Below are 17,219 nucleotides of genomic sequence, written 5' to 3' on the forward strand. Positions count from 1 at the left end.
AAGCAATGGGGTGCTATCATGAGCTCATACTTGTGTTGGAAGTGTTTAAGTGGCCGCAGGTTTCATTATGAGTAATCTTAAAACATTAAAACCCAGTGGTTGTCTTGGTTGTTTGCAAGTGACCAACTTGGCCTATAATGTTGCACCATTTGTCACAAGGTTTACTCTCTAGGCCAGGGATGCCCTTAGCACATGCTTAATACATACTCTAGCTCAGGGATAAGTAACCTCTCATACTTGCACTAAAAACAAACCAAAATAATACCTCAAATACTATCCACTATGGTGAACCCTCCATATAATCATATAAAGAGTTATATCTTGCCTCTTCAGCTGACCAATGGAAAGGTGACAGCTTAGGTCTTAGACCTTAAAGAGCAGAATCTCTGAGGTGAAAGCATCAGCTTGAGCCTATTCCAATTGCCAGGCTAAAGAGTTCTCATACAGGCAAAGCCATGAAAGCACAACCCCATGGCTTGTTCCTAATATCGTAGCTTTTGGGAAGTTGTAGTATTTGTTCCCAACTACTCTTTGAGCATAGAATAGAACTGCTGCGCTGTATGTAGTCATGTAAGGTCAAAAACCAATGTCCCTGTTGTCAGAGACTCAGCAGAAATTAGAATGATCAGAAGACCACCTGATTTAATGCTGGCTTATGATCCTGGGAAGGACAATTTCAGTCAGTTTGGGATTTATAGACTCAAGCAAACCCTGGAGATGGGAGCGTTGAACTCCATCAATGTGAAGGCATTAAAGTAATATAGAAAATATCTTCTCTAATTATGCAAAACAGAAGGTTGGGATTCACTTGCAATCCCTTTCTCTTTTGAGTAGTGATGGGCGAAATGTTTTGCCAGGCATTCGCAGCGAATTTCCGCGTTTCGCGAAACGGATGAAAAAATTTGGCACGGAAAAATTCGCCGCACGTCCGAAAATTGTCACCGGCATCAAAAAAAAGAATAGCCGCGGACGACACTTTTTTTGCTGCATAACATTTTCGCTGTTTCGCGAATTTTTCGCCATTTCGCGGATCTTTTGAAAGATTCACAAATTTTTCGCCGAAGCGGAACGGAACAGATTCGCTCATCACTACTTTTAAGTTGTACCTTTCCATACTGCCAATGCATAGTGTTTTATTTACAAATTGTGGGCATATCTGTGCGAATGCAGAGAGAGTAAGAAGGCTTGAGTTTGTTGCATAATGTGTTAGAACTGTAGAAAAGAGCTGCTCACCCAGTATATGTTTTAGAATTTAAGCCATGGCAGGCAGAGGTAGAAGTTTCAGGTCATTTCCTGGTCAATGATAATGTATAGGAGTCTGCCGTGGCCATGACAGCACTTAAATCACCTAATTGTGCATCCTTACACTTATTTGAAGCATTGCAGAGAATATTAGGTTCTTCTATTTTCTTTGACTTATGGTGTGCCAAGGGCGCATTAATTTTTTTCCCAAAAATTTTTTGCCATTTCATAAATTTTTTCACCAATTAGATTTGTGAATTTTTCGGCGAAGCAAAATTGGACAGATTCGCTCATCACCAGTGGGGAAGCATTGTGGTCACTGCACCCTTACACAGCTACAATCTGTCCTTGTTCTTTTACCTTGGGATTGGTGGTGTTGCTGGGGGTTTACTAAGGAACACTCACACATATCAGCATTGCTTTTTCTTCTAGCAAATTGAAAAACCCATTGTCTTTGCAGGTGAGAAGTTTGCACTTCAACCTGATGTTGCCCCAGTTGGTACTGGTGCCTTCCCCTCAGACTTCCATGCCAGTGAGGGTCCCTTGGAAATAGCAACTAGTTTAGCAGTTTTCAGTAGCGTAATCCTTCCCTAACAGCCTGCTGCCTTTTAGTGCTGCAAGGGGTCTTGTTTGAAGTATTGTAGTCAAAATGCAACCCCTTCAGGGTTCTCCATTCATTCAGCCAACCAGTGTGCCTGATGGCTGTCTAGTCATCGCACAGAGGCCATACAAGTCCTTAGTACTGTGTCAGCTGGGAATATGCCATATGCCAGGCTGCAGTAAAGGATGGCTAGTCCTGACTGTTTGGCAAGATTATAGACTAGTGTAGCTCTTTAAAGGAGAATGCAAGTCAAAATGTAAAAAGCATACTGCCCAATAGTCCTCCTATTGTTTAGTAAAAACGCCACACTTTTGGCTCAATCAAATATTTACTCAGTCACACTTACTTCACATTTTCTAGAACAGGCAGCCATCTCTAAAAAGGTATTCTCCCTTCCTTTCCCTCCTTGCTTCATACTGCACATGTGTTTCATTCCCTCCCCCCCTCCCCTCTGCCAGATCCGCTTCTGATTGGCTGGTGGGTATGTGTAGCTCAGAACAGGAGACAGGATCAAGTTACACACATGCTCAGAGAATAGGAAGGCTGCTGCTGGCACCTACAGGAAGGGGAGAGAGATTTCAGTGATGTCACTGTAGTCTTCACACTGCTGTAGGCTGGCAGCACCATATCTTAGAAAAGCAAGCAGGGATCTGGGAATTTAGATATGCAGTAAGTACTTAAAAAGAATGCCTTTAGACTTACTTTTAATTTATATTAACCTTTCATTGTCCTTTAAGTCTGTAAGTCAGGTGATCATGTGCTCTTATCAGCAATCCCCAGCTGTGATCTTGGGTTACAGGCATAAGACCACTCTTATGGCCCGGAACTGCCTGCAAAGATTTGCATAATTGGAGAAAGCAGAACAACTCTACAGCACCATCTACTGACTGGAGGTAGCATTACATCAGATGTGCATTAAAGGGACAGTAACACCAAAAAAGAAAATGGTTTTTAAGTGATTTAAATATAATGTGCTGTTGCTGTGAACAGGTAAAAGCTGTGGGTTTGCCTCAGAAATTCGACTATAGTTTATATAAACAAAGATGCTGTGTAGCTACAGGGGCAGCCATTCAAGCTGGAAAAGGAGAAAAGGCTCAGGTTACATAGCACTGTAGAATTCAATGGGAATCTGCACAGCTTATCTGTTATCTGCTATATAGCCTATGCCTTGAATGGCTGCCCCCTTGGTTACACGGCAGCTTTGCTTATATAAACTATAGTAGGGTTTCTGAAGAAAATGTACAACTTTTGCCAGTGCAGGGCAATAGTATGTAATATATTAATTACTTGGATACACTTTTTTTTATGTTACTGTTCCTTTAAGGCGACCATACACTGTAAGATTCACTCGTCCCCAAACAAAAATCTTTCCCCTGATATGCCCAACCTGGGGGGTGATATTGTGCTGATGTACCTAAGTGATGTAAGCAGAAAATATACCAGTACCTTATTTATAAGGTTTTTTTCATTGTATACATCAAACAATAGAAGGCAATGAATCAATAATATTTCATTGAATATTAGCATTTTTATCATATTGTTTTATCACAAACATCAATAAAAGGACGCCCTGCTCTGCTGGTGTTAATGGAAAACAGCCGAGTGGGGATGCCCTATGGCTGGCACCACATGAATGCAAGTATGCAGAGAAGGCGTGATATTACAGTAGGGTCCTTTCAAGAGCAAAATAAATAGAATAGAACTCCTACTGAGCAATAAGGTATATTTCCCTTTAAATTGGCAAAATAATTGCAGGAAACAGGCTCTTTATCTGTGCGACTTCCAGCGCGTTCAGTTATTGATTTTATATTCGGAGCCCCGGGTATTATAGCAGCAGGTGCTCGTGCAATCCATATAAACGCACAGTGTGGCTTCCAGTGGGAGCACAGGATTAATGGAAATGCTTGTGGGGTGGAGAGTGAGCCCAGGATTTGGAAGTGCTTTTTTGCTGATTCCATGCAAAAATAAACAGACAAGAAAGCAATCTGTCAGGGAAAGGTACATGCACCCACCGCACAATCTCAAGCAAGATGAATTATTTGCGATTCGTTTTGTTCTGGTTTTGAACTAATTCATTTAGTCTTCAACTTTCATGAACTCCCCAATACACTTGTTCCTGAGAATAAAGCCTTGTGCTGTGCCGTCGCAACAGAACGCTATTGTGTCCCGCTACACCCACATGTCTGGTATTTTGGAAATGTACATTCAGAATTAGCATATATATATGGTTATAAACATAATGTTTTTTCTGAGGCCTTTTATGATGAGAGGGAGCTTTTGTAATTCCTTACGCCTATTCTTCTCTCTAAGACAAAGGTGGCTCTGCCATGGCTGAAGTTCCAGAAGCAGCTGGGCATGTTCTTATCAGCTCCCATCCTTTGCCAGTGGGTAATGCTATGGGAACTCTTGAGCTAAATATGTCATTTGTTTATAATACAGGTTGCAACTAAGACAAATATATTCTGCTTAGATGAATGATGTTTGCTCCCATAAATAATTTTCAATTCCTGGACAAACTGGGAAATGATTAGACAGCCAATCTACTGATCAGACTAACGTTTTGGCCTGGCGCCTGATGCTGCTCTTACTTAAAGAATTACTTTTTTCCAGTGGTGAGAAGGGAACCTCTGCACCCCCCATGTCTCTGTGTTGGGCACATACCCACTACACATCAATGGTCCTGTCTATAACAAGCCTGATTCCTTGTAAAATAATTTGAGAGCCAAATACAGAAACCAACTGAATTATCTGTAATACCCTGGATTGTTTGATCATTTTGGTATCTGTTTTGCCTAGCTGTATTGCTCTGGAAGCAAGCCCTGTCTGGACTGAGATCCAAAATAGGCCCTGGCAAGTACACAGAGGCCCAAACGGCCCCCCCCCCCACCAGCCCAATAAATAGTAACTGTCTTTGGCATTTTATATCAGCCCCTCTGGCATTTGCCAGAATCCACAAATTGCCAGCCAGGACCTGATGCAAACAAGCCATTCCCTCTCCCAAAATGGCTAATAAGGGCCCTATAATACCCAGCAAATAGCTACAAACCAACCACCAGTGTGTAGCCACAAAGGGAAGCAAACCGTTCAACTAGGGTGCCCAGGAGGTAAAGGGGCCCAGTGGGATCCTGACTGAAAAGCAGTATTTATGTCTCATTCAAAAAATTTAGGGAGGCGCTACTCTAGATATGACACTGACATTCACTATAGAAATTTAAAATAAAAATGTCCATTTTGGCGCCCAGCTAATTTTGAAATCAAACCAATGAAATACTCATATCCACTTACCTTAGCAGTGATTCTATACATTGACCGCCTACAAATGGCACATTACCTTGTGCAACAAATATTATATAGTTTTTTGCTGTACATACCAGATTGGGGCTATGCATGTGTAATTTAACTGTACATTTTCTTGATCTTCTGCTTGTACTATAGAATTGCCATGACATGATATTTCTGTTCTATACCAGAGACTGCTCCAGTCTGCCTGTGGCTGTGTGTGTGGGGCTGCTGGGAGCTGTAGTATCACAAGGGCTGCACTATCCTCTGTGAATGACTTTGGAAGAAGCTTCCCCCCTGTTTATTCTGCCAGCCATTTCATGCACGCGTAAGAATGCTGAGCTCATCTCTATGTGCGGTGTAACGGATCATTACTTATCCCATTGGGAGTGCTTGGCTTTGCTCCTCTATAGGCTCAGACAGGCTTAGAGATAATGCGCCTTACTCAAGGTGAGAGACCTACTGACATGGCTGTGCTTAGTATGGTGGGGCCCAGAGAAAAGCACTTTGCGTGAGACCCTTTAATCCAACCTGCAGCAGCTTTGAATTGCAGTTCCCAGCATCCCTTGATAGCCAGAGTTGGATTCTGGGAAATGTAGTGCAACAACACCAGGAGGCTGCAGATTTGACATCCTTGATGTGGATATTTTTGGCATAATAAGAATCCCTTAGTGAATAGCTCTGTGGGGCTACAGACATCATATGACCAGGCCCTCATTAGGTAGTTCTACTTAGTCGCTGTTTAAATATAAAATGTGAAAATCACATACTGTATTTTTACTGAAATGATAAGATTATTATTTATTTCAAATCCCAAACAAAACAGAAATAGCTCAATACAAAAAAAACATGCAATACCAGGGCAACATTGTATGTAAGTGAATATGTAATTACAAAAGCTTTTATAAACAGATCACTAATACTGAGGGTAACCACACTAAATGTGATTTGCACTATGCTTCTGCTCTCTAAAATGCCAGTAAATATAAAAGATTACCATATTAAATAGGCATCCTCCAGAGACATAGGGATCTTGCCTATATGTTCTTGATATGCTCTCTTATATAATGTTCTGTTTGTAAGGATATCATTTACATGTTTGGTTCATTGTAAATCTTATACATTTAATATAGGATATAATATGCTTTTAAAGCTATTAGAAGTCACTATGCAGATGACCATATCAATATATCAATTCAGCAAATTTCTGCTTGTTCTTTATAATTTCTGAAAAATATTGGTTAGGGGAAAAGAATTAGTGCTAGAGTATCACTGTGGGTATTGCAGAGCATGGCGCTAGAGTGTAACTGTGGGTATCGCAGAGCATGGCGCTAGAGTGTAACTGTGGGTATCGCAGAGCATGGTGCTAGAGTGTTACTTTGGGTATCGCAGAGCATGGGCTAGAGTGTTACTTTGGGTATCGCAGAGCATGGCGCTAGAGTGTTACTTTGGGTATCGCAGAGCATGGCGCTAGAGTGTTACTTTGGGTATCGCAGAGCATGGCGCTAGAGTGTTACTGTGGGTATCACAGAGCATGGTGCTAGAGTGTTACTTTGGGTATCGCAGAGCATGGTGCTAGAGTGTTACTGTGGGTATCGCAGAGCATGGCGCTAGAGTGTTACTGTGGGTATCGCAGATCATGGAGCTAGAGTGTTACTGTGGGTATCGCAGAGCATGGCGCTAGAGTATTACTGTGGGTATCGCAGAACATGGCGCTAGAGTGTTACTGTGGGTATCGCAGAGCATGGCGCTAGAGTGTTACTGTGGGTATCGCAGAGCATGGCGCTAGAGTGTTACTGTGGGTATCGCAGAGCATGGCGCTAGAGTGTTACTGTGGGTATCACAGAGCATGGCGCTAGAGTATCACTGTGGGTATTGCAGAGCATGGCGCTAGAGTGTAACTGTGGGTATCGCAGAGCATGGCGCTAGAGTGTTACTGTGGGTATCGCAGATCATGGCGCTAGAGTATTACTGTGGGTATCGCAGAGCATAGCGCTAGAGTGTAACTGTGGGTATCGCAGATGATGGTGCTAGAGTGTAACTGTGGGTATCGCAGATCATGGCGCTAGAGTGTTACTGTGGGTATCGCAGAGCATGGCGCTAGAGTATTACTGTGGGTATCGCAGAGCATGGCGCTAGAGTGTTACTGTGGGTATCGCAGAGCATGACGCTAAAGTGTTACTGTGGGTATCGCAGAGCGTGGCGCTAGAGAGTTACTGTGGGTATCGCAGAGCGTGGCGCTAGAAAGTTACTGTGGGTATCGCAGAGCATGGCGCTAGAGTGTTACTGTGGGTATCGCACAGCATGGCGCTAGAGTGTTACTGCGGGTATCACAGAGCATGGCGCTAGAGTATTACTGTGGGTATCACAAAGCATTTGTAACAGGAATTATTAATGACCTCCGTCTTCAAAGGAAAACCAAGTGAAAGGAAGTCTTTGTGATGTGCTGATATCCAACCCAGCACTAATAAAGAAGTCATTCCAGGAACGCCCCAGCATTCCATCATCAGCTCCATATTCAGGCACAGCACCAGAGACTGTTCATGGGAGCATGGGCATAACTGGCAGCACAGAAGGTTTCCTATAGTGCTTATTGGCTGAAGTGTTTGGGAGGCAGGGCACAAGATCGTTTCTGCTGAGAAAGGAGAATACCAACGACAAAAGAGCTAACCATTAGTTCTGCCAGAGGACCTATAACACCCGGCACAGCATTGTGGGAATGGGAAACTGTATTGATTATTCACTGCTTGACATTAAGCTTGCTTTCCCTGAGCATGCATATCTGCCCAGCAGAAACCTGCACAAATCTGACAATAATTTCAACACCGATCCAGAGGTCTCTTGAAGAGTAAGAAAACTGGCTCAAAATCATAAATTGATTCAAATTAATTGCAAAATATGCAAGTGAGGGGCCAAGTTTTTCTAAAGGGACCTGTGAAATGTAGGAGAAAAGGACAGACATTACAGTTATCAGAAAACTGAGGCTTTCGTATGTCATAGGTAAATATTAGGGTTCCACCAGGCTGGCATTTCACTGGCCTAGCCACTACAATACCCGCCAAGCCTGGGGCCTCTACTACAGATTTACCCCAAATGTACTGCCTGGTAAATTTATAATAACTAGTTCTCTGATCCTTATACACCTAAGAGCCACCCAAATCCCCTCTCAATCTGCCCCAAATCCAATATCCAAGCTTCCCCTCTACACACTGACCTGACATATTCTCCTCCAATAGCCAAAATGTGGCAACCATTTAATATAAAAAAATATAATTGCTCAAAGAGGATCTAAACCCTGAAAAAATGAATTGGTGTAAACTTATTATTCTGAAAGGTCCTCTAAGCACTTCTGCTGTTTATATTTATTTTCAAAGAGGTTATATTCATTTTTCTTAGTGGTTGCTGAGATTTTAGCATAGTTTGACGCAGTTTTATACTGCTAGGCAGGGTTTCCGTTTAAGGGCTATTTGAAGGCCCAGACTATCAGCGACTATGCATTTTCTATGCTCTTTTCTAGATTCAGTTAACCCTTGGGTTGCTCACTTTCAGTTGAGCTAAAAGCCTGCTATTAGCAATCTAAAAACGCAAATATCTCAGAAACAGTAAATCAATATAAATTGCAAAAGTGCTCAGAGAAACTCTGCAGTCTGCATCAAATCAGATTTTGGATTTAGATCCCCTTTACTGTAAAGACCACATTAAGTTCATATTTCTGCAAATGTTCAGTTTAAAATCAGTTAATCGAAGTGTTGCATTCATTGTTCTACCAGCAGCGACCTGAAAAGAGCCAATCACTGCTTGGTTGCTATGGACTACTGCCCATGGGAACATTTAGCTTCTAGACTGGCTCCTCTGCTAAAGATGATATTAAATAGAATCTATAGGAGGTTATGCAATACTGGGCCATATAATAACCTGACCCGATTGCTCTAGAGCAGTTAAAATGCTGTGAGCAAGTAAAGTACTAGTTGTTATGGGCTGTTAAACCTTCAGACTCCAATAAATAGTGGGCTTGGTTAGCCTAGCATGGCCTGCTCAGAACGCGTGCTCAGTTCTACCATAAAAAATATTATTAAGTTACCCTAACATGCTGGGTATAGATACAGATCTGGTTAGCAACATGGTTGTGATACTGGCATTTCCTAGGCTGATCACCCTTAATATTTAGGGGCAGATTTATCAAAATTTGAGTTTAGACCTTACTAAAAACCTATGTTCTTTTCATTCCTATGGGATAAAAGCATATTTATCAATGGCTGAAAGTTAGAATTCAGCATTTAATAAATAAAATCCCATAGGAATGAATAGAATGTGGGTGAGTTTTTAGGTATTAAACTCTTAACTCACATGTTGATCAATCTGCCCCTAGACGACTGACAGTGCAGGATCCGTTATGGTTGATATTATGCCCTCAGGGTAAACCCAGTGCCCTTATTGCAATGCTATGGCAGAATTGTTATACCCCCTTAATAACTAAGCTGTAGTGGTACCCATGTGGGAGATGCCAAAATTCTATTTTACGTACAGCCTTGGCAATAGAAAGTGATATAAAATGTTTACATATGCCAAAGCTTTCTTTTTTAAATGTACCATTACTGAATAATCACAGTGAAGACATACTGATATAAGATCAAAAGCTCAATGGCCGAGGCACCAAGATATCAGAAGACTGTATCCTCTCTTAGCTCCTTGTGTCCCAAGGCAACTTGTATGCAGTGACAATGTATGGTGCATTGGTACGTGGGAACCCAGGTACTGCTCTTGTGTATTGTACATACAATAATACCCAGATGGGATCTAAAACATTCTGCTGCTGCAGTAGTCACATCGACCTGATCTCACCATGCAATTTTACTGCTGAAAGTCACGGCAGGAGGTCTGATTAGCTGATTTAGACAAACAGTCTATACATCTTTATGGGCAAGTTACACAGTAACAGTAACAGAGGTTGAATAAAGGCACAATGAATCATGTTTAATTATTTCCTTCTTAGCTTCTAGTTTATACAATGGAAGGTGTCCCCCTCCCACTTATATGAAAAAGGTTCCAGTTAGGGGGGAAATAATCATTCCTGCCACTAGAAGGGCATGCTGGATTTGAAACATATACATATATATTGTATACGTCACTAATACATTTCAACAACATGTAGCCACTAATCAGATCACCATGATCCTCTTTTTACAGATTTCCTTACACCTTCGATCAGACTTTTCCCCACTTTAATTGATCTCATAAAACCCATTTGGTTGGACAAGCTTACCCTCATCTACCCTACCTTCCCTTTATCACTCACTGTAAGCTAATTCCAAAAAGTGCAATACTTAAAGGAGAAGGAAAGGCTAATAAAGAGTTAATCTCAAGATGCAGGCATACCTTCAGTTCTCTCAATAGTGCCCTTAAATCTCCCCATATTTCTCCTGTTCAGATGATCAGAAGCCTCATAGGAAAAAAAAAAACGCTGAGCTCTGTAAAGAAAGTTCCCACAATGCCTCGCTCCTGCACCAAGACCAGTGTACATGCTCAGTTTGTAAGACTATGAGGAAGCTTCCTGCTGATTGGCTCAGATCCACATTCCTAAGGGGGGGAGGGAGTTCTCAGTATTCTTGATGGAGGGGGGAGCAGGAGAGGGGGGAGAAGAGAGAGCTGCGTGTCTCTGGCACAGAAAAACAAAGAGACAACAAATCCTGTGTTTCTTTTGATAGGGGACTTTCTGATAAAGCTTACTTTTACCTTTCCTTCTCCTTTAATGCCATATCTCTTGCCTGATTTTGCTCAGTCCCACACCTCATTCTCATGTATGTGTCAGTATTTGTATGTAATTTGTATGAATTATGGGTTCACCCTTCTATTTTTCAAGCCAATTGATAACAAAAATCCAGCTGCTAAAAGACAAACTCTAAGAACAATGACTGTATAAATCTCTTTTTGATCGACCTGCCTTGGCAATAATCTATTTCCTTCAGAATTTGGGCGCCACTGTGGTCCAGTTCTCCTATTATACTTATTATTATTACTATTAACAAATTCAGCAACATATTCTGCAGTGCTGTACAGTAAATGGGTATATACACTAACAATGCAGATTACATGCAAAAATGAAATGATAGCTGATACTAAAGAGGGTAATAGCCAATTATACAATTACTGCAAAGGGGAGCACCACCACAATGTCAAAGCCTAAAATTAATCAAAGATGGTGTGCAATATCATAATTATATGAACCTATTATTTTGCAAAAGAAAAAGTATGGCCATAAAGATGCACCTAACCTTCTTAGACATCCAAGAAGGGGAGGTGCATCTTTATGGTCATACTTTGTCTTTTGCAAAATAATAGATACTAAAGAGGGTCCTGCCTCTAATAAGAAGGGGAAATGAGACTCAAGGGGTAGGAATGGGCAAGATAAGGAATCAATGAAGGGAAAGAAGTGGCACTGAGCATTTCATTCAGCAGGTGGAAGCAGCATGAAGTGCATATTGAAGGTATGTTAGGCTCAGCGCTGGATTTCTTATCCGGGCGCCCCAAGCTTCTCTAAAGTATTTTAAGAGATCATTTAAAGGTAGAAAGATTGAGAGAAAGTTGGATGGAACATAAAAAGGAATTCAAGAGAAGAGGTGCACCCCTAGCAAAGTCTTGAATGCAAGTATGTGAAGAGGTAATAGGAAGGGTTTTAAGAAGTAGATCAGAAGAAAAATGTAACAAGCCATCGGAGATAGGTTCAGAGATGTAGGGTGGGGCAGAATTATGAACTGCTTTGAATGGTGGGGGGGTCAAAAGTTTGAGTTTTACTCTAAAGGTCCCGGAAGCCAGAGCAGAGACTGCCAGAGTGGCTAAAGTCTTTCCCCTCATTATTTGGCACTTATCTTTCCATGCATGTGGTTCAAAGTCATATTGCTGATCTACAAAACCCTTCATAACATGTTTACCTTGAGTTTCTGCCATTGTCACCAATGTGTCCCTGGCCTACATCTAGCCTACATATCCAGCCAACAGCTCTATCAGTGTGAATGTGCCTTTTCAGGAATAGTTAACCTTGCTTAGAGCTTTGTTATCTATTGTTAAAGCCATAGAAACATTTCTTCTGTTGTTCCTTCTCACCAGGAAACCGTCACACCATCAGCATACTGTAAATACTACCTAAGGCCCTCCTGTCTGGTTTTTGCCATACTATTGCCTCTCTTTTACTGCAAAATTGAAGTTATGTTAAGTGAAATGCTTTCCTGCTTTCAGAGCATTAAAAGTTATCTTTTTCTGAACTGTACTTGATGCTGTTTGCCCTGCTGGACACTTGACTTTGCTTTTGACTCCCTGGTTTTGATCTTTGTCCTGCTTCTAACTGACTGCCAATTGTTGGACTTCAGACCTTTCCCTGTTCACTTGATTCTCAACCTGACCTGCCTGCCTCTTTATAAAGCCTGTTATGCCTACCCCAACATTGAATTTACCTCTGGTTCCTAATTATTTTCTAGTCTGCTGTTGGTGCGGTCTACTCTGTCCTGTTAGTAAGAGACTTCACAGAGCACCAGTTTCCATATTAGTGCCTCCTACTACTGGCCTTCAGGTATATACATGACAGAGGAACTCATGCACAAAAAAAGGCTATACAGTTTTTGGCCATGGTGGCATAATAGTGTGGCTGTCTGCCCAGGTCACAGTAATAAAGGCAGAATTACAAATTTTCAGGCACATGTAAATCATTTTTATTTCTTCAGTTTTGCTTTATGTGTTGCTCATTATGTTAACCACTCTCGAGTAAAGGTATAAATGTTAGGAAATGTTCTTAAATCTAATCCAGCAAAGGTAAGTTAGGGTACGTAATAGTAACTCATGGTAACTCTACGAGGGGCTTATGATTATTTTCCTTGCAACTAAAAAATCAAAAACTAAATTCTTGTACAGGTGTGAGACCTGTTATCCAGAAAATTTAGAATTAAGGAATGGCCATCTCCAATAGACTCTATTTTAATCAAATAATTCAAATTCCTAAAATCGCAAGCATTCTGGATAACCGGTCCCATTCCTACTGAATATGAATTGTTTTAGTATGAGCAATCCATTATACACGCATCTTTGTTAAATCATGTTAGTCCCACCCTGCAAGGGGTTGCAGTGCAAAATGATACATATACAGTACATTTATGTAGAATTCAGACAAATAAAGTCACCACTTGTAGTGGGAGTCTTAGGGTTTATTTCTGTGATCTGACTGAGGAAGGGCACATTAAAGTGGCCATTATAAATGGTTGATATGATGGTTGTATATCGTCCAAATGTGCCATCTGGTTGTTAGTGTAGAATGATATATTATTAGGGCCTATTGTGTAGAATTCCCAATAATTTTTACGTACAGATGAGCAGCTTGCACTCAGTGTCCACTGTACTTATTTTTAGAGGAATATAAGATGTGCTTGCATTTTTAGAGCAAAGACATTCAGATGCAAAAATAAAGTGATTTGATGCAAATGTGGAGCTGAAAATGTATAACCAGTTTTTGGAATCAAAGGGTTCTTTACTAAGACCAGGTGATTTCATTTGCCAATTGCTTTTGCATTTGGGCCTAGGGGTGTTTAAATCATGTGCATAAAATTGACTTTAAGCTTTTTATTCCTTCAGTCCAAAGCTTACTTTTTCTCTCCTTAACTTGATTCACTTTCTTTGCCTTCATTTAAAGATGCAGGAAAGTGTCAGACCGTACCTATAATTTATCAAAAGAAAATGAGGTGAATCAGGCCGATTCCCTCAGGTCACATGTTGATCGCTTGGAGTCCTTGCATATAATAAATGAGTGTATTTGGGTATGTGGTGCACATGTAACGATTATAAAGTATATATGAAGGGAGCCAGTCGTTCTTAACCATAAAGTTACTATTTAGGGAAAATTATACCCCCCCAAACAATGTAGGTCTCTATAAAAATATATTGCATAAACAAGCTCATATGTAAAACCCTGCTTCATCTAAATAAACCATTTTCATAAAAATATACTTTTTTAGTAGTAAAATCTGCGATTGGGTAATCCTAAATAGAAAATTGCCATTTTAAGAATTAAGGGCCGCCCCCTGGGATCATAGGATTCACAGTGCACACAAACAAGCCAAGGCACACATACATGCTAGGCCTCATCAGCCAATGAATGGACAGAGTTCTGTCCTTTACTCCCACACTACTTCCTGTTACAGTTAGAGCTGCATTATTTCCTGTCAGCTGATCTCTGAGGGAGCACACAGCCCATCACTAAATGGTGGCTCAAGGGAAAGGATGTAAAAGGGCAATATTTACTGATATATATATTCCAGTTTGACGAGATTCTTTAATATATCACTTAACATAATATAAACTATCTGTTGGTTAAGTATTCATTCTGTGGGCATAGTTTTCCTTTAATGCACATGCATACCAATTAAATGGAATTGGTATACATTTCCTATACACCTAAGACAGTACCTTATACTCAGGGACACTTAGCCAATCCTTAGTGGAGCTTTAAGGTAATGATTGGGTTCCCTCCACATGTAATAAAAGGCACAAAGCTTGCTCAGGTGCAGAAACCCATTACAGTTTTAAACAGTAAATGCTTCCTGCTGATTGGTTGACCAGCGGCACAGGGGGGGCACTTTGCGGGGAATGAGTCTGGGCTGGTGCCTACCCAGAATGCTCAGGACCTGGGGTTTTCTGGATAAGGGGTCTTTCCATAATTCAGTTCTCCTACCTAAAGTCTGCTAAAAACATTGTTTAAATGGTAATTAAACCCAATAGGATTGTTTTGCCTCCAATATGGATTAATTATATCTTAGTTGGGATTAAGTTCAAGGTACTGTTTTATTATTACAGAGAAAAAGGAAATCATTTTTAAAAAAGTGAGAGTCAATGGGAGATGGCCTTTCTGTAATTCAGAACTTTCTGGATAACGGGTTTCCGGATAAGGGGTCCGATACCTGTACTACCTTTTATTATAGATTATGGTATGCATTGCTCTGACTAACCACCATTCATGAGATCTAGGTCCTTTATTTATACAAACACCCATCTTCAAATCTAAGGATGGTGCAGGTGAGAGGTCTAGACCACAACTACCACTACGGGAGGGTAGTGAGATGCAGGCCTGGACTGGGATTCAGAATATGCCCTGGCATTTCATATACACAGAGGCCCAAACAGCCCCCAACAGCCAACTAAATTGTGACTGTCTATGGCACCTTATACCAGCCCCTCTGGCATTTGATAGAACCCACAGCATGCCAGTCTGGGCCTGGCGAGGTGTCCCCTGGTACTGGCTTTTAGAAGGGATGTTAGATTAGACAAGTTATACAATTAAATTGCACAGTTTTGGAAACTATTTTCCTTGGGGAAAGTGAACCAATAGAAAGGGATAATCTCTAGCCAACTCTATCCTTATTGATATAAATATAAGTCTTACGACTGATGTGAGTGACCCTTGGGAGAGTATGTGGACTTATGTGCTTTTGGGTGAATGTGCTTCTCTAAACCATTTCCCATTGACAACAACAGTAACAATCAACTTCTCCAACTCTGATCTATCTTTTTAGTGGTTTTCCCTAAGAAAAAATGGTGGGAAATGAACTGCGTTAAATGACATTGCCCAAATCAAATTAATATACAAAATAAATTGGATTTCCAATCCATAACTACTTTGTTTAAGCACAAAAATAAATAACTTTGCCACAAACAAACTCTATTAGACCTAAGCAGCTCAATTTGCTGACTTTCCAACACACATTATCATTATTTGCACAAGTACCATTCTACTCATTTGGATTCCTACCAGTGGATCTGACTGGTTGGACCTTGGTCCCATGACTTTCAGTGGCAGGTCCCCAACGTTTGTACACTGTATTGTTGCCAACTCAGCCTTAAGAGTTTCATTATATTGCGACATATTGCTGCATGCTGATATAGCTTGGACTGCTAACCTGAATTGAGTCCATGCAAGTTGATGCAGGCTGGCTCAGTGGGATTGCTCCTGTACGTTATATCTAAGGGGTAATGTTTTTAATGTTTTATATAGATTTTGTTTTCACCCCCCCATACAATGTCTTGGGCGACAAACAAGCTGAAATCAACATATTTAGTATATAGACACCCTGCCAGCCTGCCTGGCTTATATTGTCTGAGAACAGGGACCCTGCTTGTTTGCAGTAATTACTGCTGACCTTTCAGAACTTACATGTGGCCTCATTTTAATTCAGTGCCTGGTTAAACATAAGAGTGGAATCCAAAGATAAATAATAAAAAACCATGGTTACTAGTCTTGCTCAACCTTTAAAGAGTGCCCTTTATTTAAACCTTCATTTGCTCATTTTATAATCTTTGCTTATCAAATCATTACCATTTTATCCTGTAGGGGAAAATATAAGAAGCTTTATAAATAAATGTCTTATTTTAAACTTGTGCTGTTAATATATGTGTGTGTAAAACAGCTGGAAACTTTGTGTGAATGAGACATAAAAAGGAAGTGTCAGACCCAGCAGCTGCTGGGGGGAAAAACACTGGGAGGCCCTCATAGAGGTACTGATACACAATTATACACTATCTGGGTAATGTAATATAAGGAGCAAAGTTTGCTACGCTTCTAATCACCTATAGCAATTAGGGGTCACCTGTTTAAAAGCAAGCATCCCATTGGCTCCTATGAGTTAATGCTTCTGGGCAAACTTAGTTCCTTTTATTACATATGGGGGTAAGTATGCACGTATGCATGTATATCAGATCTTTCTCAGAGATTGGGAAGGCTGGTAGCTTTAAACATTATTTTGCTGTTTGGCTTGATAACTTGGGCTTCTGCACCTGTCCTTTTAGCAGTGAAGCAGTATCTCCAAAGATGCCCCAGTGTTGATTCAACGCAGACCAGTGCAAATTGTATTAGAATGTAGTAATCAGCCCTGTAGCATCAGCTTCTATGAAAGACATTTTTTTGTGCTTGATCATTTCCAACAACCCCTAACAGCTTCTTAGTAGCATCAGCTTGAAGCACACTGAGCATGTGCAGTGTCACAAGATCCAAGATGGCGAGCTGCTATAGAAAACTTTGAAGGCCTGAATCAGTACTGTTATGGGGCCCCTAGACCTCTAGCCT

This window comes from Xenopus tropicalis, chromosome 6 (genome assembly GCF_000004195.4).
Source record: "Xenopus tropicalis strain Nigerian chromosome 6, UCB_Xtro_10.0, whole genome shotgun sequence".
Taxonomy (NCBI): Eukaryota; Metazoa; Chordata; class Amphibia; order Anura; family Pipidae; genus Xenopus; species Xenopus tropicalis.